Below are 5,367 nucleotides of genomic sequence, written 5' to 3' on the forward strand. Positions count from 1 at the left end.
ACCTGCCATCCGCCACCATACCTGGACTTAGAAGTGTATCTGAGCATTTTTCTGCTATTGGACACAATCTGCATCACCAGGCAGCTGCTTTCCAGATCCTGTTTACTATTCCCAAAGGCCTAACCTTTCAAAAGAAGAAATAGAAAACAAACAAAAAAGAACCTGTGTTCCTTGGTTCCCAAGCCCTTCAATTCACTGCCTCAAACTCCACAATCTTTAAAGATATCTCCCTGGTCTTCTGATGGTGTCAAAGAATCGACAGAAATGGGTAATAATCAACAGCTTTGGTAATTCCTTTGCAGGCTGTATGGCACATCCCAGATAAGTGGTCCTGGGTGATGACACACTTTCAGGTTGCCCATATATGAGTTACTCCCAACTTCCTCTGCACCTTCAATAAAAATCCTAATGAGTAAGATCCTGAAGCTTTGTAGCACAATCCCTTGCTTCTTTTAAAAAAAAAATTAAATGTTTTATTCTTGAGAGAGAGAGAGAGATGGAGACAGACAGCATTGAGTGGGGAGGGGGGTCAGAGAGAGAGGGAGACACAGAATCTGAAGCAGAGTCCAGGTTAGCCCAATGTGGGGCTTGAACTCATAAACCGTGAGATCATGACCTGAGCTGAAGTTAAGACGCTTAACCAACAGAGCCACCCAGTTGCCCCCACATTCCCTTGCTTCTAATAGTGCTCAGTAATGCTTCATGTAATTTATGCTTTTCACTCCACTGTGATTATAGTCACATATCTATTAATATATTTTATACATATTTATGTCCATTCTCTTCCTTTCCTGTGAACTCTTCTCCCACTGCTCCCTCATGACTCTGCCTTTGATACCTTTAGCCATGACATCTTTGTTGTATGTATCCNATACCTCACTGGGTTGTTATTCTCTCTTCTTTTCCTCATCTGTGACACATTCAACTAAAATTCAACTATGAGCAGACCACTATTTGGGGGGCAGTAGTTACAAATCCACAGTTGCTAAAAGTAGAAAGTCTGGAAATCTTGCCTAAGCTTTGAGTTCTTTCTGTTATTAGGGTGTGGAGTTTGGTGAGTTACTTATAGATTTTGGATATTAACCCTTTATCTGATATGTCATTTGCAACTATCTTTTCCCATTCCGTCGGTTGCCTATTAGTTTTGTGGATTGTTTCCTTTGCCGTGCAGAAGCTTTTAATCTTGATGAGGTCCCAATCGTTTATTTTTGCTCTTGATTCCCTTGTTTTGGGGGATGTGTCAAGTAAGAAGTTACTGTGGTGGAGGTCAAGGAGGTTGTTAGGATCTGAAACTTCCTTGTTTACCCTGACTAATATTGCCTCAATTGTTGTGCATGTTTTTCACCGTCCCTGATGATATGAACTCCAGGGGGATGTTTTGTACAACTTTCACCTACTCCACAAACAGCAGCTAGACGGCTTTTGGTAGCCACACAGCCAATGCTAACTCTAATAAGTACACGCTCCCTGCAAGTTACTGAGAAGTCCAAAGGATTTTCTTCTCTTTCTTTGGGTAGAGGTTCTACATGGATCCTCATCTTTTATGGGCACCATTGGTAACCAACTCATTCAACAACCATAATATGCCACATTTTCTGTTGCCCTGGTAATATGAGCTTCTGCTCAGTACTTTGGAGGGGAAAATGTTTTTGTTTTTTTTTTGTTTGTTTGTTTTTGTTTTTTAATTTTAGAAAGCGTGAGCAGAGGAGAGGGGCAGAATCTATAGCAGGCTCCATGCTCCACATGGATCCTGATGTGAGGCTTGATCCCACAACCCTGGGGTCATGACCTGAACTGAAATCAAGAGTTGAACACTCAACAGACTGAGCCACCCAGTGCACCTCAAAAAATTCTTTTTGAAATAAATATTCAAATTACATACTTAAATACATAAGCAACATGCAATTGTATACAACACTTTTATAAGCACATAACTAGCTAGCTGCCTTGCTGAGCTAGGAATTACCTGGAACAGCAGAGATACTGAGTTTCGGTAAGGGGTACTGTAGTGATGATGATGATTTCTACACTGAGTTGGAAGCTAATCTACCTAGTCTCTACGGTCCTTCCTACTCTAAGGTTTCATGTTCAAAATCCAATCCTCAAAAGGTATACCTCATGCTATATGACCCAGAGCCAAAGTCCTAGGCCCTGGAGGCTCTCTGCATATGTTGCAAATATCTTCTTGGCATTCCTGATACACACACTGAACTCTGGGGTAGTGTTAAGATAATTTCAGGACTGTGTAATTGAATACAATGCTCCTAGACAGACTGAGTCTTCATATTCCCCACTATATTTATTATACTTACGCACATGGTAGGAACAGATGAATGCTTGCTGTATCTGAATTTTCAGATCCAAATATGCCACAGAATACCTGCTTTCTAATATCCCTGAAATTCATGGTGGCATGGTAATGACACTCTGGCCAGGTCATATCCACTGGCCTTGGCAATTTACGAGCATGGCATTCTTTATGGTGGCATGAACCCAGAGTCACACAGTGGAGGAAGTCATGAAAGAAATCATACCATATTCTTAAACGTATTTAGTGTAAAATAAGATTCCAATGTACGTTGGAGATTACATTCAGTAAAGGAAATGAAATTAAAAGGAAATATATTGGAAGTGGGGAGGAGTAGCCCAATTACTTCACACTGGAGATACCTGGAGATTTTATGAGATTAATTTTGTTTGTTTAAAAGTCTCAAATAATTTGAGTGCTCAGGAAGGGAATCACTTCTTCTCCCTCACTACCTACTCCCTTGTGCAAGGAGACCTGGACAATTTTAAATTCACAGTGCCACAGGGGGAAGCTTGACTGAAGTTCATTATTGATTTTTTATTTAGTTGCTAGGATGTTGAGTTCTTTCTGGCTAAGCTTCTAGGTTACACCACTTAGCAGTAAACATAGTGATAACTTCAGTTGTGTCAGGTGGAATATAGTTTGGTGTGAAGGTCAGTAAAACAAGAATGGAGCAGATGAATGAGCAAATAAATGAAAGAATGGTTACCACTGGAAAGAATGGTTCAGGAGGTAGATGATGCAGATTAGTGTTGGCATCATACAAAGGTCATGCTTTCCCTGCCTGAATTCTGTATCTATTGTGAAATAACACAAAAGAATTGAGCTTTTGTTACTGATAAGAGATAAGCAGAAAGATATAGTTTATAATATTGGTCTAGAGGGTTTCTTGATACAGAATTCCAGAATTAACAGAGATAGCCACCTAGACAAGGGCAATATTGTATGGGATCAGGCTGCTCCCCTCCCCACACTGGGTTATGCGGAGAGTTCTTCTTTCATAAGAGTAAAAGAAGAACAAAAGAGGAGGTAGCTCACTTTCAAGAAGGAGGGAAGAGACTATTCAAATCCAATTGTTGCTCTCAAACTCATCAACTGCGTCACCCCACCTCTCACAGAGAGACATAGTAAAAGATGGAGAGAGGACAAGTACATCACAGTGATGGCCATCTCTCTACATGATAGGAAACATCAGGAGTAAAGAACAAACGTTTCACATTCCCCTTTACTCGAAAGTGGGCTTTTAGGTAGAAAATTAGTAGTTATCCATTTGTGCTGTATGAGAAACACTCTTAGCAAGATCCACAGTGTGCTATCACTTCAACCTACAATTACTTATCTAAATCCAAGTAGCTCAGTAATTCAGAAATATATACCACAGTGATGAAAAAGGAAGTCCTGATCACATTTAAATATTCTCTATGATATAGAATCCACCTTGCCTAGAGTAATTTTAGCACATATATGATGACTACTTTTGCCCATCTTAAAAAGAGATCCAAGGCCCAGAGTGGAAATAAGTATGCATAGAAAGTGGCTACCAGTGACAATGGATTTCAAATATCTAAGAAATTTGTATAATTAATAGCTGAATTCCTCTGAGGCTGATCCTTTACTGACAAGCACATGAGTAGGGAAAGTTGTCCCCTGAATTTTATAACAACAGTCATTTATCCTAGAGCTTGATAGGAAATTAATATTTTTCATTATTCTAAGAGAGCAGCCACACCAACAAGACAAAACTTAATAACTTTGTCTATCAATCACTTTTCATAGATGGACAAACTCAGTATTGGGCTTAGAATTATGAAAGGGGATGTTAGAAAGAATTTCAAACAACAAAACAAAGATTTAATAATAGTGCATGAGTTATGAACCAATCTCCATCAGCATTTTTAGGGTGAGTTCTTGCTGGAAGCTATTACTTTTAACATGGTTATGTTCAAACTTTAAATTAAAACATATTTCCTTAAGCACTGCACACAATTATCATCTGCATTATTCCTCAGTAGGTTTAAGAAATTGCATGCAATGTAAACATGGCTAGAGACAAAACTGATAGTGACACTAGGCAGAGACTAGTTTAGAGTGGAACACGCATATTATGTGCCATGCTCTGATTCTGATCCTCTCCACAATGACCAGGCTTCTTGCCTCCTAGATTAGATCACATTTCCAAATGGAACAAATGGAAAAGGTGACTAGGAGTTGTCTTTTGATTACTACAGAAGTTACAATAAAGACAAACCGTTGATGGGAGAAGTAATTAACAACATCACTACTATTTGAAATGGAGTTATACTCTGGCTCCAAACCTCCAACACCCATGAGGAAAACCAACAGCATAAATAAAACAATAATGTAGAAAACAATGATTAGCTTTAATGTTGGTAATTAAAAAGCTGATTTTAACATTTTAAAATATTAATTACCTTCTAGAGCTTCTAGAACAATCGAATCAAAATGGAATGTAAAGGGCATTTGGGTGAAAGTACATAATTTCCATGCAGTTAGATATGGAGTTTTCTGGGTGCTGTGATTTGTTAGGTACAAAAAATACATTTCCTCCATGGATGACTAAAACTCCACTCTTTTCTTTGGTTGTAAGAACTCCCGTTTTGGCTTTTTACTTTCCATTAGTCTATAAAGGCAACAAACATTTATTGAACGCTGACTGTTCCAGACAGTGTACAGGTTGCTGGGGTTACAAAGATGAATAAGAGCCATTCTCCACCCTCAGGTAGTAAAAATACTCCTCAGAGGAGTATCTTTAAATCCCTACAACCTAAGCGAGAATTAGTTTTATTGATCCCTTCCTACAAGAGATACTAAAGGATAAAGAGGCAATTGGAGGATACTAGTGTTCTGGATGTAAAAAGACAGGGAAAGAAAGAATTGTGAAAGGAAAGTCTGGGACACACTTCTACTACAATTCATGCATGTTTCCCTTAGAGTCATTAATCCCTTTCAATTTATCAGGAATAAAATGTAAACACATGAAATAAAACAGTAATTATATAAAATCTTTACTTGTTCCAGAAATAAAAACTCCTACTTCT

Source organism: Crocuta crocuta, unplaced genomic scaffold (genome assembly GCF_008692635.1).
Source record: "Crocuta crocuta isolate KB4526 unplaced genomic scaffold, BGI_CrCroc_1.0 scaffold737, whole genome shotgun sequence".
Taxonomy (NCBI): domain Eukaryota; kingdom Metazoa; phylum Chordata; class Mammalia; order Carnivora; family Hyaenidae; genus Crocuta; species Crocuta crocuta.